The following is a 27325-nucleotide window of genomic DNA, read 5'->3' on the forward strand; positions in this document are numbered from 1 at the left end:
AAGCCCTCTATGACCTCTGCCTGAGGCTGGGCCTGTGAATCCAGCCCTACATGACATCTGATGGAAGGTGGACCTTTAGACGGAGCCCTCCATGTCCTTTGACTGAGGCTGGTCATGTGGAGGGAGCCCTCAATGACCTCTGACTGAGGCTGATCCTGAGGTTGCAGCCCTCTATGAGGTCAGACTGAAGCTGGGCCCATGGATGGAGCCCTTTATATCCTCTGATTGAGGCTGGTCCTGTTGTTGGAACACTCCATGACCTCTGACTGAGACTGGGCCTGTTGACAGAGCCCTCCATGACATCTGCCTGAGGTTGGAAATGTGGATGGAGCCCACCATGTCCTCCGATTGAGGCTGGGCCTGTGGATGGATCCCGCTATGACCTTTGACTGAGGTCGGGCCAGTGGTTGGAGCCCTCAATGACCTCTTTCTGAGGCTGGGCCTGTGGGTGGAGCCCCTCATGACCTCTGACTAAGGGTGTATCTGTGGATGGGGCCGTCTATGACCCCTGACTGAGGCTTGGCCTGTGGTTGGGCCCTCTATGACCTCTGACTGAGGCTGGCTATGTGGACGGAGCACTCGATGACATCTGATTGAGGTTGGTCCTGTGGTTGCAGCCCTCCATGACCTCGGACAGAAGCTGGGCCTGTGGACAGAGCCTTCTATGACCTCTGACTGAGGATGGCTTGTGGATTCAGCCCTCTATGACCTCTAACTGAGGCTGGGCCGGTTGAGAGAACCCTTCATGACCTCTGACTGAGGCTGGATCTGTGTACTGAACACTCCATGACTTCTGCCTGAGGCCAGGCCTGTGAAAGGAGCCCTCCATGACCTCTGACTGAGGCTTGGCCTGTGGTTGGAGCCCTCCATGACCTCTGACTGAGGCTGTACTTGTGGATGGAGCCCTCCATGTCCTCTGACTGAGGCTGGGCCTGTGGATGGAACCCTCCCTGTGCTCTGACTGAGGCTGGGCCTGTGGACAGAACCTTCTATGACCTCTGATTGAGGATGGGCCTGTGGACAGGGCACTCTATGTCCTCTGATTGAGGGTGTACCTGTGGACAGAGCCATGATGACCTCTGCCTGAAGCCGGGCCTGTGGTCAGCGTCCTCAATGACCTCTTCCTGAGGCTGGGCCTGTGGACAAAGCCCTCTATGAAATCTGACTGAGGCTGGTCCTGTGGTTGGAACCATCCATGACCTGTGACTGAAGCTGGGCCTGAGGACGGAGCCTTCTATGACCTCTGCCTGAGACTGGGTCTTTGGATGGAGCCCTCCATGTACACTGACTGGGGCCTGACCTGTGGATGGAGCCCACCATGTCCTCTGACTGAGGCTGGGACTGTGGATGGAGCCCTCCATGATCTCTGCCTGATGTCGTGCCTGTGGATGGAGCTCGCTATGGCCTCTGACTAAGGCTTGGCTTGTAAACATAGCCCTCTATAACCTCTGATTGAGGTCGGTCCTGTGGACCTAGCCCTCTATAACCCCTTATTGAAGCTAGGCCTGTGGACAAAGACCATTATGACCCCTGCCTGAGGCTTGGCCTGTGAATGGACCCCTCTCTGACCTCTGCCAGATGCCTGGCCTGTGGATGGAACACTCTATGACCTCTGACTGAGGCCGGGACAGTGCGTGGAGCCCTCCATGACCTCTATCTGAGGCTGGGACTGTGGACAGAGCCTTCTATGACCTCTGATTGAGGCTGGGCCTGTGGACAGGGACCTCTATGTCCTCTGATTGAGGTTGTGCCTGTGGACAGAGCCCATGATGACCTCTGTCTGAAGCCGGGCCTGTGGTCAGAGCCCTCAATGACCTCTTCCAAGGCTGGGCCTGTGGACAAAGCCCTCTATGAACTGTGACTGAGGCTGGTCCTGTGGTTGGAACCATCCATGACCTGTGACTAAAACTGGGCATGAGGACGGAGCCTTCTATGACCTCTGCCTGAGACTGGCTCTGTGGTTGCAGCCCTCCATGTCCTCTGACTGAGGCTGGGACTGTGGATGGAACCCTCCATGATCTCTGCCTGATGCCGTGCCTGTGGATGGAGCCCGCTATGGCTTCTGACTAAGGCTTGGCTTGTGGACATAGCCCTCTATAACCTCTGCTTGAGGCTGGTCCTTTGGACATAGCCCTCTATAACCCCTGATTGAGGCTGGGCCTGTGGACAAAGACCATTATGACCCCTGCCTGAGGCTTGGCCTGTGAATGGACCCCTCTCTGACCTCTGCCAGATGCCTGGCCTGTGGATGGAACACTCTATGACCTCTGACTGAGGCCGGGACAGTGCGTGGAGCCCTCCATGACCTCTATCTGAGGCTGGGACTTTGGACAGAGCCTTCTATGACCACTGATTGAGGCTGGGCCTGTGGACAGGGCCCTCTATGTCTTCTGATTGAGGTTGTGCCTGTGGACAGATCCCATGATGACCTCTGCCTGAAGCCGGGCCTGTGGTCAGAGCCCTCAATGACCTCTTCCTGAGGCTGGGTCTGTGGACAAAGCCCTCTGTGACCTCTGCCTGAGGATGGGACTGTGAATCCAGCCCTACATGACATCTGATGGAAGGTGGTCCTTTGGACGGAGCCCTCCATGTCCTCTGACTGAGGCTGGTCATGTGGAGGGAGCCCTTAATGACCTCTGACTGAGGCTGGTCCTGAGGTTGGAGCCCTCCATGACATCTGAATGAAGCTGGGCCCATGGATAGAGCCCTTTATATCCTCTGATTGAGGCTGGTCTTGTGGTTGGAACCCTCGATGACCTCTGACTGCAGCTGGGCCTGTGGACGGAGCATTCTATGACCTCTGACTGAGGCTGGGCCTGTTTACGGAGCCGTCCATGGCCACAGCCTGAAGCTCGGCTGTGGACGGAGCCCTCCATGACCTCTGACTGAGCCTGGGCTTGTGGACAGAGCCCTCCATGATCTGTTCCTCTGGCCAGGCCTGTAGAAGGATCCCTCCATTACCACTGACTGAGGGTGTGCCTGTGTATGGAGCCCTCTATGACCTCTGCCTGATGCCTGGCCTGTGGATGAAACCCTCTATGACCTCTGACCAAGGCCAGAACAGTGGGTAGAGCCCTCCATGACCTCTATCTGAGGCTGGGCCTGTGGATGGAACCCCTCATGACCGCTGACTGAGGCTGTACTTGTGGATGGAGCCCTCTATGAACTCTGACTGAGTCTCTACCTGTGGATGGAGCCCTCTATGACCTCTGACTGAGGCTGGCCTGCGGTTGGGGCCTCCATGACCTTTGACTGAGGCTAGGACTATGTACTGAGCCCTTCATGACCTCTACCTGAGGCTGGGCCTGTGGATGGAGCCCTCCATAACCTCTGCCTGAATATAGGCCTGTGGATGGAGCCCTCCATAACCTCTGCCTGAGTATAGGCCTGCGGATGGAGCCCACTATGACCTCAGACTGAGGCTGGACCTATTGATGGAGCCGTCTATGACATATGATGGAGGCTGGGCCTGCGGACTGAGCTCTCCATGACCTCTCTCTGAGGCTGGGCCTGTGTATGGAGCACTCCTTGTCCTCTCTGAGGCTGGGCTTGTGGATGGAAACCTCCATGACCTCTTCCTTAAGCTGGGCCTGTGGATGCAGCCCTCTATGACCTCTGCCTGAGGCTGGGCCTGTGGATGGAGCACTCTAGGACCTCTGCCTGAGCCTGGCCCTGTGGACAGAGCTCCCCATGACCTCTCTCTGAGGATGGGCCTGTGAACAGAGTCCTCCATGACCTCTATCTGAAGATGGGCCTGTGGTTGGAGCCCTCTATGACCTCTGAATATGGATGGGGCTGTGGACAGAGCCCACTATGACCACTGCCTGAGGCTGGGAATATGGATGGAGCCCTCCATGACATCGGATTCAGGCTGGGCCTGTGGATGGAGCCCTCTATGACTTTTTCCTGAGACTGGGACTGTGGATGGAGCACTCCATGTCCTCTGACTGAAGCTGGGCCTGTGGATGCAACCCTCCATGTCTTTTGACTGAGTCAGGGCCTGTGGATGGAGCCCTCCATGACCTCTGACTGATGCAGGGCCTGTGGATGGAGCCCTCCATGTCCTCTGACTGATGCAGAGCCTGTGGATGGAGCCCTCCATGTCCTCTGACTGATGCAGGGCCTGTGGATGGAGCCCTCCATGACCTCTTACTGAAGCTGGGGCTGTGGATTGAGCCCTCTATGACTCCTGATTGAAGCTGGGTCTGTGGATGGAGCCCGCTATGACCTCTGACCTCTGACTAAGGATTGGCTTGTGGACATAGCCCTCTATACCCTCTGACTGAGGCTCGTCCTGTGGACATAGCCCTCTATAATCGCTAATTAAGGCTTGTCCTGTGGGCAAAGGCCATTATAACCCCTCCCTGAGGCTTGGCCTGTGGATGGAGCCCTTTATGCCCTCTGCCTGATGCCTGGCCTGTGGATGGAGTCCTCTATGACCTCTGACTGAGGCAAGGACTATGGATGGAGACCTCTATGACCTCTGACTGACGCTGGGCATGTGGACAGAGCCCTCAATGTCCTCTGACTGAGGCTGGTCCTATGGTTGGAACCCTTTATGACCTCTGACTGCAGCTGGGACTGTGGACGGAGCATTCTATGACCTCTGACTGAGGCTGGGCTGGTCAATAGAGCGCTCTATGTCCTCTGACTGAGGCTGGGCCTGTTTACCAAGCTGTCCATGGCCACAGCCTAAAGCTGGACTGTGGACCGAGCCCTCCATGACCTCTGACTTAGGCTGGGCTGTGGACGGATCCCTCCATGTTCTGTGCCTCAGGCCGGGCCTGTCTATGGATCCCTCCATTACCACTGACTGAGGGTGGTCCTGTGTATGGAGACCTCTATAACCTCTGATTGAGGTTGGTCCTGTGGACATAGCCCTCTATAACCTCTTATTGAAGCTGGTCCTGAGGATAAAGGCCATTATGACCTGTGCCTGAGGCTTGGCCTGTGGATGGAGCCCTCTATGACTTCTGATTGTTGCCGAGACAGTGGGAGGAGCCCTCCATGACCTGAGGCTGGGCCTGTGGATGGAGCCCCTCATGACCACTGACTGAGGCTATACTTGTGGATGGAGTCCACTATGAACCCTGACTGAGTCTGTACCTGTGTATAGAGCCCTCTATGACCTCTGCCTGAGGCCGGGCCTGTGGACGGAACCCTCCATGACCTCTCCCTGAGGCCTGGCCTGTGGTTGGAGCCCTCTATAACCTCTGACTGAGGCTGGGCCTGTGGACAGAGCCCTCTATGACCTCTGCCTAAGGCTGGAAATGTGGATGGAGCCCTCCATAACATCGGATGGAAGCTGGACTTGTGGACGGAGCCTTATATGACTTCTACCTGAGGCTGGGACTGTGAATGGAACCCTCCATGACCTGTGACTGAGGCCGGGCCAGTGTTTGGAGCCCTCCATGACCTATATCTGAGGCTGAGCCTGTGGATGGAGCCCCCATTGACCTCTGACTGAGAATGAACCGGTGGATGCATCCGCCTATGACCTCTGACTGAGGCTGGGCCTGTGGTTGGAGCCCTCCATGACCTCTGACCTCTGACTAAGGCTTGGCTTGTAGACATAGCCCTCTATACCCTCTGATTGAGGCTGGTCCTATGGACATAGCCCTCTATAACCGCTGACTGAGGCTGGTATCTTGGATGGAGCCCTCTATGACCTCTGACTGACGCTGGGCATGTGGACGGAGCATTCTATGACCTCTGACTGAGGCTGGGCTGGTCAATGGAGCCCTCTATGACCTCTGACTGAGGCTGGGCCTGTTATCAGAGCCATCCATGGCCACAGCCTGAAGCTGGTCTTGTGGACGGAGCTCTCCATGATCTGTGCCTCAGGCCGGGCCTGTGGATGGATCCCTCCATTACCACTGACTGAGGGTGGTCCTGTGTATAGAGCCCGCTATAACCTCTGATTGAGGTTGGTCTTGTGTACATTGCCCTCTATAACCTCTGATTGAAGCTGGTCCTGAGGAGAAAGGCCATTATGACCTGTGCCTGAGGCTTGGCCTGTGGATGGAGCCCTCTATGACAACTGACTGAGGCCAGAACAGTGGGTGGAACCCTCCATGACCTCTATCTTAGGCTGGGCCTGTGGATGGAACCCCTCATGACCTCTGACTGAGGCTGTACTTGTGGATGGAGCCCTCTATGAAACCTGACTGAGTCTCTACCTGTGGATGGAGCCCTCTATGACCTCTGACTGAGGCTGGCCTGTGGTTGGGGTCCTCCATGACCTCTGAATGAGGCTAGGACTATGTACTGAGCCCTCCATGACCTCTCCCTGAGCCTGGGCCTGTGGATGGAGCCCTCCATAACCTCTGCCTGAGTATAGGCCTGCGGATGGAGCCCTCTTTGAATTCAGACTGAGGCTGGACCTATTGATGGAGCCCTCTATGACCTATGATGGAAGCTGGGCCGGAGGACGGAGCTCTCCATGACCACTGTCTGAGGCTGGGCCTGTGTATGGAGACCTCCATGTCCTCTGATTGAGGCTGGGCTTGTGGATGGAGCCCTCCATGACCTCTTCCTTAGGCTGGGCCTGTGGATGCAGCCCTCTATGACCTGTGACTGAGGCCGGGCAAGTGGTTGGAGCCCTCTATGACCGCTATCTGAGGCTGAGCCTGTGGATGGAGCCCCTATTGACCTCTGACTGAGGCTCTTCCTGTCTATGGAGCCCTCTGTGACCTCTGACTGAGCCTGGGCCAGTGGACGGAGCTCTCCATGACCTCTATAAGAGGATGGGCCTGTGGACGGAGCCCTCCATGACCTCTATCTGAGGCCTGGCCTGTGGTTGGAGCCCTCTATGACCTCTGACTATGGCTGGGGCTGTGGACAGAGACCTCTATGACCGCTGCCTGGGGCAGGGAATATGGATGGAGCCCCCATGACCTCGGATTCAGACTGGGCCTGTGGATGGAGCCCTCTATGACTTTTGCCTGAGACTGGGCCTGTGGATGAATCCCTCCATGACCTCTTACTAAGGGTGTGGCTGTGTATAGAGCCCTCTATAACCTCTGCCTGAGGTTGGGCCTGTGGATGGAGCCCTCTATGACTTCTGTCTGAGGCTGGGCCTGTGGGTGCAGCCCCTATTGACCTCTGACTGTGGCTGTACCTGTGGATGGAGCCCTCTATGACCATTTACTTAGGCCTAGCCTTTGGGTGGAGACCTCTATCACCTCTTCATGATGCCTGGCCTGTGGATGGAACCGTCTATGACCTCTGACTGAGGCCGGGACAGTGGTTGGAGCCCTCCATGACCTCTGACTGAGGCTAGGCTGTGAACAGAGCACTCTATTACCTCTGCATGAGTCTGGGAATGTGGATGAAGCTCTCCATGACATCAGATTGAGTCTGGGCCTGTAGACGTAGCCGTCTATGACTTCTGCCTGAGTATGAGACTGTGGATGGAGCCCTCCATGTCCTATGACTGAGGCTGGGCCTGTGGATGAAGCCCTCCATGACCTCTTACTGAGGCTGGGTCTGTGGATGGAGCCCTCCATGTCCTCTGACTGAGGCAGGGCCTGTGGATGGAGTCCTCCATGTCCTCTGACTGAGGCTAGGCCTGTGGATGGAGTCCTCCATGACCTCTTACTGAGTCTGGGGCTGTGGATGGAGCCCTCTATGACCACTGCCTGCGGCTGGGCCTGTGGATAGAGCCCTCTAGGACCTGAAACTGAGGCCGGGCCAGTGTTTGGAGCCCTCTATGACCTCTATCTGAGGCTGAGCCTGTGGATGGAGCCCCTATTGACCTCTGACTGAGGATGTACTGGTGGATGTATCCGTCTATAACCTCTGACTGAGGCTGGGCCTGCGGTTGGAGCCCTCCATGACCTTTGACTGAGGCTGGGCCAATGGATGGAGCCCTCCATGTCCTCTAACTGTTGCTGGGCCTTTGGACGAAGCCCTCTATGACCTCAGAATGAGGCTGGGCCTATTGTTGAAGCCCTCTATGACTTATGGCGGTGGCTGGACCCGAGGACGGAGCTCTCCATGACCTCTGTCTGAGGCTGGGCCTGTGTATGGAGCCATCCATGTCCTCTGACTGAGGATGGGCCTGTGGGTGGAGCCCTCTAGGACCTCTGACTCAGGCCCGGCCTGTGGATGGAGCCCTCTATGACCTCTGATTGAGGTTGGGACTATGGACAGAGCCCTCTATGACCTCTGATTGATGTTGGGCCTGTGGACAGAGCCCATATGACCTCTGCCTGAAGCAAGGCCTGTGGTCGGAGCCCTCAATGACCTCTTACTGAGGTGGGGACTGTGGACAGAGTCCTCCATGACTTCTCCCTGAGGATGGGACTGTGAATCGAGCCCTCCAGACATCTGATTGCAGCTGGGCCTTTGGACGGAGTCCTCTATGACTTCTGACTGAGGCTGGGCACGTGGAGGGAGCCCTCAATGACCTCTGACTGAGGCTGGGCTAAGGATGGAGCCTTCTATGACTTCTGAGTGAGCCTGGGCTCTTGGATGGAGCCCTCTATGACCACTGACTGAGGCAGGGCCTGTGGACAGAGCCCTCCATGACCTCTGCTTGAGGCTGGGCTTGTGGATAGAGCCCTCTATGACCACTGACTGAGGCTGGGCCTTTGGATGGAGCCCTCCATGTCCCCTAACTGTGGCTGGGCCTGTGGATGGAGTCCTCTATGACCTCTGACTGTCACTGGGCATGATGACGGAGCCCTCAATGTCCTCTGACTGAGGCTTGTCCTATGGTTGGAACCCTCCATGACCTCTGACTGCAGCTGGGCCTGTTGACGGAGCCCTCCATGACCTCTGCCTAAGGCTGGGCATGTGGATGGAGCCCTCTATGACCTCTGTCTGAGGCTGGGCCTGTGGATGGAGACCCTATTGACCTCTGACAGGCTGTTCCCGTGTATGGAGCCCTTTATGACATCTAGCTGAGGCTGTGCCTGTGTATGGAGCCAGCTATGGCCTCTGACTAAGGCTTGGCTTGTGGACATAGCCCTCTATAACCTCTGATTGAGGTGGTCCTGTGGACATAGCCCTCTCTAACCCCTGATTGAGGCTGGGGCGGTGGACAAAGACAATTATGACCCCTGCCTGAGGCTTGGCCTGTGGATGGACCCCTCTATGACCTCTTCCTGATGCCGGACCTGTGGATGGAACCCTCTATGACCTCTGACTGAGGCCGGGACAGTGGTTGGAGCCCTCCATGACCTCTGACTGAGGGTAGGCTGTGAACAGAGCACTCTGTTACCTTTGCATGAGTCTGGGAATGTGGATGGAGCCCTCCATGACATCGGATTGAGTCTGGGCCTGTAGACGGAGGTGTCTATGACTTCTGCCTGAGAATGAGACTGTGGATGGAGCCCTCCATGTCCTCTGACTGAGGCTGGGCCTGTGGATGGAGCCCTCCATGTCCTCTGACTGAGACTGGGCCTGTGGATGGAGCCCTCCATGACCTCTTACTAAGGCTGGGGCTGTGGATAGAGCCCTCTATGACCTCTGCCTGAGGCGGGGCCTGTGGATGGAGCCCTCTATGACCTCTGACTGAGGCCTGGCCTTTGGATGGAGCCTTCTATGACCTCTGACTGAGGCCGGGCCAGTGGTTGGAGCCCTCCTTGACCTTTGTGTGACGGTGGGCCTAAGGGTGGAGCCCCTATTGACCTCTGACTGTGGCATTACCTGTGGATTGAGCCCTCTATGACCACTGACTGAGACTGGGCTTGTGGTTGAAGACCTCCATGACCTGTGCCTGAGGCTGCGCCGTTGGATTGATCCCTCCATTACCACTGACTGAGTGAGGGCCTGTGTATGGCGCCCTCCATGTCCTCTGACTGAGGCTGGGCTAGGGGATGGAGCCCTCCATGACCTCTTACATAGACTGGGACTGTGGATGCAGCCCTCCATAACCTCTAGCTGAAGTTGGGCCTGTGGACGGAGCCCTCCATGACCTCTGCTTGAGGCTGGACCTGTGGTTGGAGCCCTCTATGACATCTGACTGAGGCTAGGCCTGTGGACAGTGCCCGCTATGACCTCTGACTGAGGCTGGATCTGTGTCCTGAGCCCACCATGACCTCTGCCTGAGGCCCGGCCTGTGGATAGAGCCCTCCATAACCTCTGTCTGAGTATAGTCCTGTGGATGGAGACCTCTATGACCTCTTACTGAGGGTAGACCTGTGGACGGAGCCCTCTGTGACTTTTGCCTGAGACTGGGACTGTGGATGGAGCTCTCCATGTCCTCTGGCTGAGGCTGGGCCTGTGGATGGAGCCCTCCATGTCCTCTGACCGAGGCAGGGCCTGTGGATGGAGTCCTCCATGTCCTCTGACTGAGGCTGGGCCTGTGGATGGAGCCCTCAGTGACCTCTTACTGAGGCTGGGACTGTGGATTGAGCCCTCTATGACCTCTGCCTGAAGCTGGGCCTGTGGATGGAGCCCTCTAGGACCTGAAACTGAGGCTGGGCCAGTGTTTGGAGCCCTCCATGACCTCTATCTGAGGCTGAGCCTGTGGATGGAGCCCCTATTGACCTCTGACTGAGGATGTACTGGTGGATGTATCCGTCTATAACCTCTTACTGAGGCTGGGCCTGTGGTTGGAGCCCTCCATGACCTCTGACTGAGGCTGGGCCTATGGATGGAGCCCTCCATGTCCTCTAACTGTTGCTGGGCCTTTGGACGGAGCCCTCTATGACCTCAGACTGAGGCTGGACCTATTGATGGAGCCCTCTATGACATATGGCGGTGGCTGGGCCTGAGACGGAGCTCTCCATGACCTCTGTCTGAGGCTGGGCCTGTGTATGGAGCCATCCATGTCCTCTGACTGAGGCTGGGCCTGTGGATGGAGCCCTCTAGGACCTCTGACTGAGGCCTGGCCTGTGGATGGAGCCCTCTATGACCTCTGATTGAGGTTGGGACTATGAACAGAGCCCTCTATGACCTCTGATTGAGACTGGGCCTGAGGACAGGGCACTCTATGTCCTCTGATTTGAGGTTGGGCCTGTGGACAGAGCGCATTATGTCCTCTGCCTGAAGCCAGGCCTGTGGTCGGAGCCCTCAATGACCTCTTACTGAAGCGGGGCCTGTGGACAGAGCCCTCTATGACTTCTGCCTGAGGATGGGACTGTGAATCTAGCCCTCCAGACATCTGATTGCAGCTGGGCCCTTGGGTGGAGTCCTCTATGACCTCTGACTGAGGCTGGGCATGTGGATGGAGCCCTCTATGAACTCTGACTGAGGCCTTGCCTTTGGATGGAGCCTTCTATGATCTCTGACTGAGGCCGGGCCAGTGATTGGAGCCCTCTATGACCTCTGTCTTAGTCTGGGACAATGGATGGAGCCCCTATTGACCTCTGACTGTGGGTCTACCTGTGGATTGAGCCCTCTATGTCCTCTGAATGAGGTGGGGCTTGTGGACGGAGCCCTCCATGACCTGTGCCTGAGGCTTGGCATGTGGATGGATCCCTCCATTACCACTGACTAAGGGTGGACCTGTGTATGGAGCCCTCCATGTCCTCTGACTGAGGCTGGGCCTGTGAATGTAGCCCTCTGTGACCTCTGCCTGAGTCTGGGCATGCGGATGGAGCCCTCTATGACCTGTGAATGAGGCCAGGCCAGTGGTTAGAGACCTCCATGACCTCTGTCTGAGGCTGGTCCTGTGGATGGAGACCCTATTGACCTGTGACTGAGGCTGTTCCTGTGTATGGAGACCTCTATGACCTCTAGCTGAGGCTGGGCCTGTAGACGGAGCCCTCCATGACCTTATCCTGAGGCTGGGCCTGTGAACGGAATCCTCCCTGACTTCTACCTCAGGCCTGGATTGTGGTTAAAGCCCTCTATGACATCTGACTGAGGCTGGGCCTGTGGACAGAGCCCTCTATGATCTCTGCCTGAGGCTGGAAATGTGGATGGAGCCCTCCATGACATCGGATTGAAGCTGGACCTGTGGACGGAGCCCTATATGACTTCTGCCTGAGGCTGGGCCTGTGGATGGAGCCCTCAATGACCGCTGCCTGAGGCTGGGCCTATGGATGGAGCCTCTAGGACCTCTGCCTGAGGCTGGGCCTGTGGATGCAGCCCTCTATGACCTGTGACTGAGGCCAGGCCAGTGTTTCAGATAGAGGTCATGGAGGGCTCCAAACACTGGCCCGGCCTCAGTCACAGGTAATAGAGGCCTGCATCCACAGGCCCAGCCTCAGGCAGAGGTCATAAAAGGCTCCATCCATAGGCCAAACCTCAGGGAGGGGTCATAATGGCCTTTCTCCATAGGACCAGCCTTAATCAGCGGTTATAGAGGGCTATGTCCACAGGACCAGCCTCAATCAGAGGGTATAGAGGGCTATGGCCACAAGCCAAGCCTTAGTCAGAGGTCATAGAGGGTTCCATCCACAGGCCCAGCCTCAGTCAGAGGTCATAGACGGATCCATGCACCGGTACGTCCTCAGTCAGAGGGCAATAGGGGATCCATCCACAGGCTCAGCCTCAGATAGAGGCCATGGAGGGCTCCAAACACTGGCCCAGCCTCAGTCACAGGTCATGGAGGGCTCCATCCACAGTCCCAGCCTCAGGCAGAAGTCATATAAGGCTCCGTCCACAGGTCCAGCTTCAATCCAATGTTATGGAGAGCTCCATCCACATTTCCAGCCTCAGGCAGAGGTCATAGAGGGCTCTGTCCACAGGCCCAGCCTCAGTCAGATGTCATAGAGGGCTCCAACCACACGCCAGGCCTCAGGGAGAGGTCATGGAGGGTTCCGTCCACAGGCCCAGCCTCAGGCAGAGGTCATAGAGGGCTTCATACACAGGTACAGACTCAGTCAGGGTTCATAGTGGGCTCCATCCACAAGTACAGCCTCATTAAGTGGTCATGAGGGGCTCCATCCACAGGCCCAGCCTCAGATAGAGGTCATGGAGGTCTCCACCCATGGTCTCGGCAACAGTCAGAGGTCATAGAGGGCTCCATCCACAGGCCAAGCCTCAGACACACGTCATAATGGCCTTTCTCCTCAGGACCACCATCAATCAGAGGTTATAGAGGGCTATGTCCACAGGACCAACCTCAATCAGAAGTCATAGAGGGCTCCATACCCAGGATCACCCTCAGTCAGTGGTAATGGAGGGATCCATCCACAGGCCCGGCCTGAGGCACAGATCATGGTGGGCTCCGTCCACAAGCCCACCTTCAGGCAGTGGCCATGGATGGCTCCAACAACAGGCCCAGCCTCAGTCAGAGGTCATAGAGGGCTCCATTGACAAGCCCAGCCTCAGTCAGAGGTCATAGAATGCTCCGTCCACATGCCCAGCGTCAGTAAGAGGTCATAGAATGCTCCGTCCACATGCCCAGCGTCAGTCAGAGGTCATAAAGGGCTCCATCCACAGGCCCAGCTTCTGATAGAGGTCATGGAGGTCTCCACCCACAGTCCTTGCCTCAGTCAGAGGTCATAGAGGACTCCATCCACAGGCCAGGCATCAGGCAGAGGGCATAAAGGGCTCCATCCACAGTCCAAGCCTCAGGGCGGGGTCATAATGGCCTTTGTCCACAGGATCAGCCTTAATCAGCGGTTATAGACGGCTATGTCAACAGGACCAGCCTCAATCAGAGGGTATAGAGGGCTATGTCCACAAGCCAATCCTTAGTCAGAGGTCATAGAGGGTTCCATCCACAGGCCCAACTTCATTCAGAGGTCATGGAGGGCTCCACCAAAGGCCTAGCCTTAGTCAGAGGTCATAGACGGATCCATCCACCGGTACATCCTGAGTCAGAGGTCAATAGGGGCTCCATCCACAGGCTCAGCCTCAGATATAGGTCATGGAGGGCTCCAAACACTGGCCCGGCTTCAATCACAGGTCCTAGAGGGCTCCATCCACAGGCCCAACCTCAGGCAGATGTCATAGAGGGCTCAATCCACAGCCCCAGTCTCAGTAAGAGGTCATGGAGGGCTCCACCCACAGGCCCTACCTCAGTCAGAGGACATGGAGGGCTCCATCCACAGGCCCTGACTCAGTCAGAAGACATGGAGGGCTCCTTCCACAGTCCCAGTCTCAGGAAAATGTCATAGAGGGCTCGGTCCACAGGCCCAGCCTGAATCCGATGTCATGGAGGGCTCCATCCATGTTCCCAGCCTCAGGCAGTGGTCATAGAGGGCTCTGTCCACAGCCTCATCCATAGTCAGAGGTCATAGAGGGCTCCAACCACAGGCACATCCTCAGATAGAGGTCATGGAGAGCTCCGTCCACAGGCCCAGGCTCAGTCAGAGGTCATAGAGGGCTCCATACACAGTAAGAGCCTCAGTCAGAGGTCAATAGGGGCTCCATCCACAGGCTCAGCCTCAGATAGAGGTTGTGGAGGGCTCCAACCACTGGCCCAGCCACAGTCACAGGACATAGAGGGCTCCATCCACAGGCCGGGCCTCAGTCAGAGGTCCTAGAGTGCTCCATCCACAGGCCCAGCCTCAGGCAGAGGTCATAGAGGGCTGCATCCACAGGCCCAGCCTCAGTCAGAGGACAAGGAGTGCTCCATACACAGGCCCAGCCTCAGACAGAGGTCATGGAGAGCTCAGTCCTCCGGCCCAGCCTCCGTCATAGGTTATAGAGGGCTCCATCGATAGGTCCAGCCTCAGTCCGAGGTCATAGAGGGCTCCATCTGCAGGCCTATACTCAGGCAGAGGTTCTGAAGGGCTCCATCCACAGGCCCAGCCTCTGGCAGAGGTCATGGAGGGCTCAGTACATAGTCCTAGCCTCACTCAGAGGTCATGGAGGACCTCAACCACAGACCAGCCTCAGTCAGAGGTCATAGAGGGCTCCATCCACAGGTACAGACTCAGTCATGGTTCATAGAGGACTCCATCCACAAGTACAGCCTCAGTCAGAGGTCATGAGGGGCTCCATCCACAGGCCCAGCCTCAGATAGAGGTCTTGAAGGGCTCCACTCACTGTCCTGGCCTCAGTCAGAGGTCATAGATGGCTCCATCCACAGACCAAGCCTCAGGCACAGGTCATAATGGCCTTTATCCTCAGGACCAGCTTCAATCAGAGGTTACACCCTCAGTCAGTGGTAATGGAGAAATCCATCCACAGGCGCAGCCTCAGGAACAGGTCACGGAGGGCTCCGTCCACAAGCCTAGCCTCAGTCAGAGGTCATGGAGAGCTCCGTCCACAGGCCCAGCCTCAGGCAGAGGTCATAGAAGGCTCTGTCCACAGACCCAGCTGCAGTCTGTGGTCATGAAGGGTTCCACCATAGAACCAACCTCAATCAGAGAACATTGAGGGCCTCGTCCACTTGCCCAGCGTGAGTCAGAGGTCATAGAGGGCTCCATCCACAGTCACAGCCACAGTCAGAGGACATGGAGGGCTCCATCCACAGGCCCAGCCTCAGGCAGAGGTCATAGAAGGCTCCGTCCACTTCAGTCACAGGTCATAGATGGTTCCAACCACAGGACCAGCCTCAGTCAGAGGTCATTGAGGGCTCCGTCCACATGCCCAGCGTCAATGAGAGGTCATAGAGGGCTCCATCCACAGGCCCATCCTCAGTCAGAGGACATGGACTGCTCCATCCACAGGCCTAGCCTCAAGCAAAGGTCATGGAGAACTCCGTCCACAGGACCAGCCTCAGTCAGAGGCAATAGGGGCTCCATCCACAGGCCTATCCTCAGACAGAAGTCATGGAAGGCTCCAACCACAGGCCCGGCCTCAGTCAGAGGTAATAGAGGTCTCCACCCAAAAGCTAAGCCTCAGTCAAAGGTCACAGAGGGCTCCATCCACAGCCACAGACTCAGGCAGAGGTTAATAGGGGCTGCATCCACAGGCCAAGCTTTAGTCAGAGGTCATTGAGGTCTCCATCCACATGCCTAGCGTCAGTCAGAGATCATAGAGGGCTCAATCCACAGGCCCATCCTCAGTCAGAGGACATGGAGGGCTCCATCCACAGGCCCAGCCTCAAGCAAAGGTCATGGAGGACTCTGTCCACAGTACCAGCCTCAGTCAGAGGTCATAGACGGCTCCATTCACAGGACCAGCCTCAGTCACAGGGCAATAGGGACTCCATCCACAGGCCCAGCCTCCGACAGAGGTCATGGGGGGCTCCAACCATTGGCCCAGCTTTAGTCAGAGGTCATAGAAGGCTCCATTCAAAGGCCAGTCCTGTCAGAGGTCATATAGGGCTCCATCCACAGGACTAGCCTCATGCAGAGGTCATAGAGGGCTCCATCCACAGCACCAGCCTCAGTAAGAGGTCATGGAGGGCTCCATACACAGGCCCAGACTCAGTCAGAGGACATGGAGGGTTCCAGCCGCAGTCCCACCCTCAAGCAGAAGTCATATAGGGCTCTGTCCACAGGCCCAGCCACAGTCAGAGGTCATAGAGGGCTCCATCTACAGGCCCAGCCTCAATCAGAGGACATGGTGGGCTCCATCCACAGTTACAGCCTCAGGCAGAATTCATGGAGGGCTCTGTCAACAGGCCCAGCCTCAGTCAGAGGTCATGGAGGGTTCCAACGACAGGACCGGCCTCAATCAGAGGATATAAAGGGCTCCATCCATGGACCCAGCTTCAGTCAGACGTCATGGAGGTCTCCAACCTCAGGACCAGCCTCAGTCAGAGGACATGGAGGGCTCCGTCCAAAGGTCCAGCTTCAATCAGATGTCATGTAGGGCTCGATTCACAGTCCCATCCGCAGGCAGAGGTCATAGAGGGCTTTGTCCACAGGCCCATCCTCAGGAAGAGGTCATTGAGGGCTCTGACCACAGGCCCGGCTTCCGGCAGAGGCCACAATGGGCTCCGTCCACAAGCCCACCTTCAGGCAGTGGCCATGGATGGCTCCAACAACAGGCCCAGCCACAGTCAGATGTCATAGAGGGCTCCATCAACAGGCCCAGCCTCAGTCAGAGGACATGAAGGGCACCATCCACAGGGCCACCCTCAGGCAGAGGTCATGGAGAGCTCCGTCCACAGGCCCAGCCTCAGTAAGAGGTCATGGAGTGCTCCATCCACAGGCCCAGCCACAGTCAGAGGACATGGAGGGCTCCATCCACAGGCCCAGCCTCAAGCAAAGGTCATGGAGGACTCTGTCCACAGTACCAGCCTCAGTCAGAGGTCATAGACAGCTCCATTCAAAGGACCAGCCTCAGTCACAGGGCAATAGGGACTCCATCCACAGGCCCAGCCTCCGACAGAGGTCATGGGGGGCTCCAACCATTGGCCCGGCTTTAGTCAGAGGTCATGGAAGGCTCCAGGCACTGTCCCGGCATCAGTCAGAGGTCATGGAGGGGTCCATCCACAGTACTGGCCTCAGGCAGACGTCAAAGAGCATTCCAACCACAGGCCCATCCTCAGTCAGAGGTCATGGAGGCCTCCATCTACAGGATCGGCCTAAGGCAGTGGTCATGGAGGGTTCCGTCCAGAGGATAGGCCTCAGTCAGAGGTCATAGAGGGCTCCAACCACAGATCCGGCCTCATGAAGAGGTCATGGAGGGCTCCATCCACAGTCCAAGCCTTAGGCAGAGGTCATAGAGGGCTCCTTCCAAACACCCAGCCACAGTCAGATGTCATAGGGGGCTCCATCTACAGGCCAGGAATCAGGCAGAGCACATAGAGGGCTCCATCTACAGGCCCAGCCTCAGTCACAGGACATGAAGGGCTCCATTCACAGGGCCAGCCGTAGGCAGAGGTCATGGAGAGCTCTGTCCACAGGCCCAGCATCAATCAGATGTTATAGAGGGCTATGTCCAAAGGCCAAGATTAGAGCTCATAGAGGGCTCCATCCACAGGCCCAGCATCAGTCAGAGGATTTAGAGGGGTCCTTCCGCAGGCCCAGCCTCAGTCCGAGGACATGGAGGGCTCCATCCACAGTCCTAGCCTCAGGCAGAAGTCATAGAGGACTCCGTCCATAGGCCTAGCTTCAATCTAATGTCATTGAGGGCTCCATCCACATTTCCAGCCTCAGGCAGAGGTCATAGAGGGCTCCATCAGCAGGCCCAGCGTCAGTCATAGGTAATAATGGGCTTTGTCCACAGGCCCAGCATCAATCAGAGGTTATAGAGGGCTTTGTTGACAGGGCCAGCCTCAATCAGAGGGTATAGAGGGCTATGTCCACAAGCCAAGCCTTAGTTAGAGGCCATAGCGGGCTCCCTCCACAGGCCCGGCCTCAGGCAGAGGTCATGGAGGGCTCCATCCACAGTCCCAGCCTCAGTCAGAGGACATGGAGGGCTCTGTCCACAGGCCCAGCCTCAGTCTGAGGTCATAGAGGGCTCCATCCACAGGCCCAGTCTGAGGCAGAGGGCATAGAGGGCTCCATCCACAAGCCAGCCTCAGTCAGAGTTTATGAGGGGCTCCATCCACAGGCCCAGCCTTAGATAGAGGTCATGGAGGGCTCCACCCACTCTCCTGGCCTCAGTCAGAGGTCATAGAAGGCTCCATCCACAGGCCAGGCATCAGGCAGGGGTCATAATGGCCTTTGTTCACAGGACCAGCCTCAATCAGCGGTTATAGAGGGCTATGTCCACAAGCCAAGCCTTAGACAGAGGTCATAGAGGGTTTCATACACAGGCAAAGCTTCAGTCAGAGGTCATAGAGGGCTCCATCCACAGGCCTAGCCTCAGGCAGAGGTCATGGAGGGCTCCATCTAAAAGTCCAGCCTCAGTCAGACGTTACAGAAGGCTCCGTCCACAGGCCCATCTTCAGTCAGAGGTCATGGAGGGTTCCAACAACAGGCCCAGCCTCAGTCAGAGGTCATGCAGGGCTCCAACTACAGGTCCCGCTTCAGGCAGAGGTCATGGAGGGCTCCGGGCTTGGCGGCACACTGCAAGCCCCATCACAGATCACGGACCAGGGCGGGCGGCATGGGTTAGGGCCCTTAGCCCCCTGACGGGGACATGATCGCGGACTCCTTAGCTCCTACAGCCGCCTGACCAAGTCCCCGATAGTGCTTGGCCGAGTCACACTGCAAGCCCTGATCACGGATGAAGGACCAGGGCGCCTGATGAGGCTAAGATCGCGGACTCCTTAGCGCCCCCAGGCGCCTGACCAAGCCCTGGATCGGGCTTGGTGGCGGCACACTGCAAGCCCCAATCACGGATCACGGTCCAGGGCAGGCGGCATGGGTTAGCGCCCGAAGCTGCCTGACCAGTCCCCCATCGCGGACTGGTTAGCGCCTGCAGCTTGGTTCTCCAGTTTTCGGGAACAGTACCGGCTCCTTCCTGGGCCCTCAGACTGAAGCAGGGCCTTGCTTCTTCCCTCATCAGAGGCACAGGTGCAGGTGCTCGGGTCCTTTGGGACCACGGAAATACGTCACCAGGGACGTATTTCATCGCCCGTTTAGAAAGTTCACCTTCCTCGGGGGCTGCTGTTGTGGGTGTTAGATTTCCGGGGCAGTGAACTGATAGATCCTCCCTTCCCCCAACTGATGGATGGAGAATGTCCTAAACTCCACCTGCAGCCCAAACACTCCTGAGCACCTAACCAGGCACCTTATATGGACTGTACATGGAACCACCAATAAGCACCTGCCAAATACCCTACCCCCCAATCCTAAGTCCCTAATCATGTGCCTTACATGAAACCACCAATCAGCATGTGCCGAGTACCCTAAGCCCCATCCCTTCCCTTTCCTCCCCTCAAAAGGTGCCTTCACCTCTGCACACGTGCTGTCTTCCTTTGGGAGGCAGCCCGGCAGGGGCCTTCTCCTCTAATAAAGCCTGTGTCCGGGTCTCCAGCCCTCTGTCTCATCTTTCATGAACAAAGAGACGAGGGCTGGGCGCCCCCTGATTCAGCTGAGACGCTTCAACCACCCATGTTGCTCCCACGCATGGCTTCTGCCTTTGGTTCTCTCCCCCAGCGCCCTGAGACAACAGAAAAAGCCATCCTGTTCCAGAAAATTCAGAGGCAAATGGAGCCCCGAGGGGCCCCACCCAGGACTCTGACCATGAAGCCAGGGAGCAGATCCGGAATTTACATGAAGAATTTCCAGAGTCCTGGTCAGTTCCCAGATTGGCTGAAGGCTTGGATGTTAGCTCCGATGTGATCAGAAGGGTTTTAAAAAGCAAGTTTGTGCCCACATTGGAGAAGAAACTGAAGCAGGATCAAAAGGTCCTTCAGAAAGCTGGGCTTGCCCACTCGCTCCGCCAGCTTCCAGGCCCTGGGGATGCCTGGGAGCTGCTTTCTGCAGGCCGCCCCGTGTCAGGAGCTGAAGCCTCATCCCAAGGCCATGGTCACAGCACAGCTTTGAGGGTGACAGGACCGAATACTCAGAGTACAAACACCCTGAGGAGACCGAAGGGAAGGAATAAAGGAGTCCAGAGCCTGGAGAAGGAAAGCTTTGTGCCTGTTGCTGCAGCCCAAGGTCAGCACAGAGAGCTGCAGAAGTACTCCAGCAGTGGGTGAGAGGGCACCAGAGGCTGTGACAGTGATGGATTGCCAAGTGCGAAGGAGCTGGCAGCATTGAAGGCAAGAGAACTGGGTGAGCAGAACTTCAGCAGCAAGGTAGCGCAGAGGGGGTGAGAGTTCTTTGACGACAATGGGAACTTCCTGTACAGAATTTGAACTGGAGGCTGGCTGGTGGAGGTGTCATGTAAAATACAGCTGAGCGAGCATATTGGAGCTGCCTGGATTTCTGTGTGTGAATGGTCCACCTTGGAAATGATGAGCCTGAAAATGGAAGGAGCCGCTTGGATTTCAATCTGACAAGGGACAGTGAACTTCACAAGGCAGATGTATATGCGGGCAGCATGAATAACAGGCTGGGTGCAGTCTAGCTCCTGGAGCATAGCTCCTGGTCTGACCATGTGGATATTCAGTACTCACCCTTCTTGCTTAGGCTTTCTCTGTGAAAACCAGCCTGTGTCACATATGTTAGGAGTTTGTTGTCTTTACAATATGTGTATGGGAGGAATTGAATAGTGTTCTTTCTCACATCGTTTACTTCTTGATTAATGAACACTAACAGATCTGGAGCTGCTTAGTCAATTGGTTGTATTCATTTTGTGCAAAGTAAAGTGAAATGCAGCAAAAAAAATAAGTATATACATATATTCATAGTCCATGGACATAGACAATATTGTGCTGAGTGCCTAGAAATGGTGGTGGGAGGGTAGAGGGAGGCAAAGGGGGCTGAGGATGGGGGAAATTGGGTCTATTTGTAATAGAGCCAACAATAAAAAAGATCATTTGCCCACATGGCATGTCTCAGTGGTTGGACATGGACCCATGAAACAAGGTATCTCTAGTTGGATTCCAAGTCAGGGCACTTGCCTAGGTTGGGGAGCTCCATCCCTGTAGGGGGCATGCAGGAGAGAGCTGATCAATGATTCTCTCTCATCATTGATGTTTCTCTGTCTCCCTCTCTCTCTAAAAAATCAATAAAAAAAGAAGAGTGTTAAAATTGATTTGATTCAACAACACCAATTTGAGTGAAGACCATCACGTTTTCTCCCAGGTCCTCTAAGCAAAATCATGCCTTGGTCTGTTGTGTAGAAGATGTCCCAGGCATACCAGTGTTCAGGAACAGGAAGCAGCCTGGAGGAGGACGGCCTCACCTTGGTCTGTAGTGTTAGACTTCATTACTTCATGTTCGAAAAGATTTCACTGCCCAAGTTCAGAAGATTTTGGGGGTACATTAATTGAAACTGGGGATAATGAAAACACGTAGGCCTTATGATAGAACAGGAAGCAGCAGAGAGATAGAACAGGAAACAGCTGGCTCCTTTGACTCTCTAGAAACATTGTGGGAAATAAATGAGCCAAAGCGAGGCTGCTGTGAGCTCACTGGGCATTCAGAGGAAAGGAGGCCTTGAGCGCAGATTCAGGGGTTAGGCCAGGATGAGCTGCCACTGCTCATTGCTACCCTGGTTGCAGGTTGCGTGGGATCCCTGAAAATCTTAGCAGAGCCGGGCAAGGGTGGTTCAGTGGTTGAGTGTTAACCTATGACCCTGCAGGTCACTGATCAATTCCTCGTCAGGACACATGCTCAGGTGGTGGACTGGATTCATATTGTGGTGCATGCAGGAGGCAGCGTATCAGTGATTCTCTCTCATCATTCATCTTTCTCTCTCTCTCTATCCCCCCTCCTTTCCTCACTGAAATCAATAAAAATATAGTTTTGAATATATATTTTAAATCAATTACACTTACATCAAAAGTTAAAAAATAATTAAAACTTGCCACTTCCCATTATTTTACTATTTTATCATGAATGTTCTTGAGTATATTTGTACCTAATGCATCAGCATGTTTGTAATAAAATATAATGATGTGCCACTGAAATATCCTAGCAGGCCCATGTTCAGTGCCAACATTATGTCATTTTGAAACTAATCATGATGAGAGTATTTACCACCAGGAATAAATAGTGGAGAAGGTTAGAAACACAGATCTAACTTAAAAGTGTATCATGCAACTGGGCATTAAATTGTGCATAAGATAAAATGTGAGAAAAACAATTTTCCTTCCAGTATTCAAAACATACTGTATACTTCCAAATGGAAAAGAAACCAATTGAGTCCTTAAGGAATGGGTGAAGTGAGTAGAGAAGTCTTAGATGCTGAACTGCCCTCCTCTTGGTTAAATCCTAAATTCATTTTAAAAATTGAAAAAGTGAGTGCTCAGCACGCCTTTGAGCCTGGCAACTTCCCATTGATTAGATCCTAGGAGTTGCCTCACAGCATGGCCCCAAACGCCAGTCCTAGCTCCCACCTCAAACAAAGAAACAGAAACTGGCTCCAGCCCCCAAGCAGGAGAAGAAGCCGACCCCTCTGGTAGTGCCGAAGGGAAAAAAAGAACAGCAAGAAGCGATTGGACATATTGATGAAGTACAAAATGATATAGACAGACTTAATGAACAAGCCAGTGAGGAGATTTTGAAAGTAGAACAGAAATATAACAAACTCCGCCAACCATTTTTTCAGTAGAGGTCAGAATTGATGGCCAAAATCCCTAATTTTGGGGTACCAACTTTTGTCAACCATCCACAAGTGTCTGCACAGCTTGGTGAAGAGAATGAAGAGGCGCTGCATTATTTGACAAGAGTTGAAGTGAGAGAATTTAAAGATATGAAAATAGGTTAGAGAATAGATTTTTATTTTGATGAAAATCCTTACTTTGAAAATAAAGTTCTCTCCAAAGAGTTTCATCTGAATGAGAGTGGTGATCCATTGACAAAGTCCACTGAAATCAAATGGAAATATAAAAAGGATTTGATGAAACGTTCAAGTCAAAGACAGAATAAAGCCAGCAGGAAGAGACAGCATGAGGAACCAGAGCGATTCTCTACCTGGTTTACTGACCATTCTGATGCAGGTGCAGATGAGTTAGGAGAAGTCATCAAAGATGACATTTGACCAAAACCTTTATATTTATATATATATATATATATATATATATATATATATATATATATATATTACTGATTATTTACAGAGAGGAAAGGAGAGGGACAGACAGCTAGAAACATGGATGAGAGAGAAACATCGACCAGCTGCCTCTTGCACACCCCCTGCCGGGGATGTGCCCGCAACCAATGTACATGCCCTTGACCGGAATCGAACCTGGGACCTTTCAGTCCAGAGACCGACGCTCTATCCACTGAGCCAAACCGGTTTTGGCTTGACCAAACCCTTTACAGTACTACTTGGTTCCTGACATGGATGATGAAGACAGGGAAGGAGAAGAAGATGATGATGCATGCACGAATTCATACACTGGGCCTGTCTCTCTCTCTCTCTGTCTATATATATTAAAGCTTGTTTTAAATCAATTACACATATATCAAACTTTAAAAAATGTTTAAAACACGTTTCCAATAATTCAGCTGTTTAATTATGAATGTTCTTGAACACATTCATTGCCACTGTATCAGTATGCTAAAAATCTATTCATATGAAAGGCTAAGCAACCTCCCAAAGTCCTCACAGGTAGCTATGACCTGCATTGACCACCAGGGGGCAGACGCTCAAAACAGGAACTGCCCAGTGAGTTGTGGTTATTTGACAGCAGTGGTTCCCAGGTACCCCACCCCAGAACCAGAGAGGAGGGAGCCTGATTCTGGGTTGTGTCACCCAAGAACTGCCCTCTCGAAATCCAGGACACCTCGGGGGATGTCAGAGAGCCTGTTTCAGCCCAATCTCCACAGGACAGGCCCTCGTTTTAAAAGGGAGGAGAGGAACAGCAATCATCTACCTCCTACACGACCACTCCAGGGGATTCAGGAAGGCATGTGCCCTGCCCTGGAATCAAACCAGTGGCTGAGGGACCCCACCCATTACACAGATGCCCTTCAAGCCTCAGCACCGCTGGCCAAGGAGGGACTGTGAGAGGTTGGCACTAGGGAGTGTGGGGCCGATCTCACCAAGTCGCGCCCCACCACACACTTCCGGATTAATTTAATTTCAATGTGCACGCATCCATTTACCTGGTCACTAGTAAAATATAATGATGTACTACTGAAAAACTTATGTCCATGTTCAATGCCATCATTTTGACAGTTTGAATGTGGTGAATTGTCAACTACTGCTAACCTAGACTTCACTTAATGTATTATTAAATGCTTAGACTTAAAGAATACTGGTGGAGGATGTTAAAAATGCAGATTAAACTTTTAAGTGTATGGTACAAGTGGGCTATAAATAGTACAGAGGGTAAAAATTGAGAAAAAGTATATTATTTTTAGAATTCAAAAGCAAGAATTCCATATGGCAAAGAAGTCACTAGAGTCATTGAGGAATGAGTGAAATTCAAACATATGTGTTAGAGGCTGCACTATCCTCCTATTGGTTAGGATAATAAATTAACTTTAAAGTAGACAAAAATTCTGAGCAGACATTTTAACAAAGGAGATAAAGACAACGTAAAGAAATGCATGAGAAATGATCACCATCAAACATTTTTACAGAAATGGAATGAAAACAAAAGCAAGTTAACAATACTCGCTGATAGGGCTCGAATTTAAAAAGATTAACCTTCACATGTGCTGGCAGGGTTGTAGAAAAATGGAATTTTCATTACTGTGGGTGGGTCGGTAGGCAACGTGATTGACCATTTTAGATCACAGTTCCCCAGATGTTAAAATATAACACATTCACTGACACTGGAACAGTTTGGTAAGTAACATATACACCTGTAGAAAGAATTCAACACAATATTCCCAACTTTTTTATTTATAAAACCCCAAACAAAGAAATAACTGAAATCATAGGCAGCTCAATAGTTAAAGTGGTTACCCATAGAATACAATATTTCCTGGAAATAAATATTTACATAAACATTAGTGTCAAATCTCAAAATATCTGTGTAGCATGAAGGAAGCCAGTGTTTCTTAAAGAGAATACATCTTTTAATACCAATAAAATAATGAAAAATATGAATGACTCTATGGTACAGGAAGGTCAATCAATGCCTGCATTGAGGGCTGGGAGGCAGAAAGATTACACAAGGACTGGAGGTAAATACAGGGTGTGGCAAAGTATGTTTAACGTTGTTGCTACTGAAAAAAATACAATAATTAATAAAGAAGAACACAAAATATAAACTCTCCATGGCCACTGTGCCTCATTTTCTTGGGTATGATCACATTAACGGGAAGCCACTAGTTTGATTCCAGGTCAGGGCACATACCCAGGTTGTGGGCTGGATCCCCAGAGTTGGGAATGCAGGAGGCAGCTGATCAATGATTCTCTCTCATTGGTATCTCTCCCTTTCTCTCTCTCTCTCTCTGAAATCATAAAATTATATCATATAAAAAACTATTGCCATCAAATTCAATAGGAATGCTGACTACATACAAAAGACATCCTGGGACAGTTTGCAGGGTTATCTTTCCTCTACCTTTGACTTCTTGCCTGTTGAGCAACTACAGTATGTGAACACCCTAGAGGGGCCAGGGAATACACAACACCATTAGATTATTCTGCAATGACGTCAGCTACACGAAACAGTATTGGAGGTCCTGAGAATGTCTGCACATAAAGGCCACACAAGCCACAGGCCCCAGAACATGTGTGGCCTCATGTTCAGAAGAGGCACTTATCATCTAATTTCCTGCAGGCTTCCCCACTCACTATTGAAACAGTGTTTCTGTCCGAATTGTGGTTCCACCTCAGAGACTTACAACAAATGACACCAGCCTATGAAATGTCATACTTCCTGGCACATGTCTCCTTTGCAGGACATGGAGAGCAGGTTCCCTAAACATTGCTGAGGCTTATGTAGTACATACTGTGAACAGAGAACATGATTCATATTAGTCACAGAAGCAGAGCAAAGGTCTCGTCTTCAGACTGACCTTTGCCCTCACCAATAATCGAGGCACTAGGCTGAAAATGAAATGCACAAAGTCACGTGGTCTTTCTTTTCAGGCCAAGGGCCACAATAAGTAATGAGCCAACATTGGACAGAAAGTGATTTCCGGACATTATGTTGTCCCTTTCAAACCACATACACTTTTGGATAAACACAGTATGTATTAATCTCTACATGATGAAAGTTCACATTTGTGTTTGCAAATCATTCCTCTGTTTTCAGGTCCTTGGCATAAAAAGGATGATGTGGAGGCCTACTCTGAACACAGTGTATCTGTAGGAGATTCTCAGGTCAGGGCTTCCAAGACAGCTGCAGCCACTCAGAACACCCATCTGTGTAAGCCGTGCTTCTCGGTGTTAAAAGGTATCCTTCCAGACTAGCCTCGAACGTTATTTTACGAAGGTGGAGAGGCCTGCAACAGATCCCATACCCTCTACCTCATATGCTTCTCCAGACTCACCTGACCCAAGATCTCCAGCACCTTCTGCAGGTTCTGCCTCTCCGGACTCACGTGATCCAGTTTCACATGCATCTTCTGCAGGTTCTGCCTCTCAAATCTCCTCTTCTCAGCAGCCTAGTGTAAGCCTGTCTTTCCCCACTTTGCTACGTCCAGTGTGCAAGCCAACAACAGTAGTAAAGGTAAGGATTATCCAGTATTTACCCTTATATGTACGTATGAGCTTTGTGCTTTTTATTATTTATTTACCACAAGTAAAGGTCAGGAGTTGTTATTTTTCTTTAAAATTTTTTTTACTATTTCACTTAATTTCTGCTGTGTATGTGTGCCATGTGAGTGACGTAGGTGCTTATGTAGGTGGGTTTTGACTTACAGCGAAAATGGCATTATGTCGCACCATAGGAACAGATCTCCGACATAACCCGAAGTCCTAATATATATATATATATCAATTATTAGAATGTATAAAATTAATGGAACAAAAAATAGATCTCTCTCTCTCTCTCTCTCTCTCTCTCTATATATATATATATATATATATATATGTATATATATATATATATATATATATATATATATTTATATTTATATTTATATTTATATTTATATTTATATTTATATGT

The 27325-nt window shown here is 52.9% G+C and overlaps 3 pseudogenes across 3 annotated transcripts in view; 2 read left to right on the forward strand and 1 right to left on the reverse strand.

Annotated features, from left to right (window-relative positions):
- Positions 1-27325, reverse strand: part of LOC307094820 (protein SET-like) — a 671772-nt pseudogene that overhangs the window by 138715 nt on the left and 505732 nt on the right. The gene's annotated exons all lie outside the window — the stretch shown is intronic.
- Positions 19764-20497, forward strand: LOC307095011 (neugrin-like; annotated as a pseudogene). Its single transcript has one exon. The product of its transcript is annotated as a neugrin-like (transcript).
- LOC307095012 (protein SET-like) overlaps positions 22616-27325 on the forward strand; it is a 35925-nt pseudogene continuing 31215 nt past the window's right edge. Inside the window, exons 1-2 of the transcript in view lie at positions 22616-23287; positions 23557-23630. The product of the transcript in view is annotated as a protein SET-like (transcript). The remainder of the gene's footprint in view (positions 23288-23556; positions 23631-27325) is intronic.

This window comes from Cnephaeus nilssonii, assembly GCF_951640355.1.
Source record: "Cnephaeus nilssonii genome assembly, chromosome: 24".
NCBI lineage: Eukaryota > Metazoa > Chordata > Mammalia > Chiroptera > Vespertilionidae > Cnephaeus > Cnephaeus nilssonii.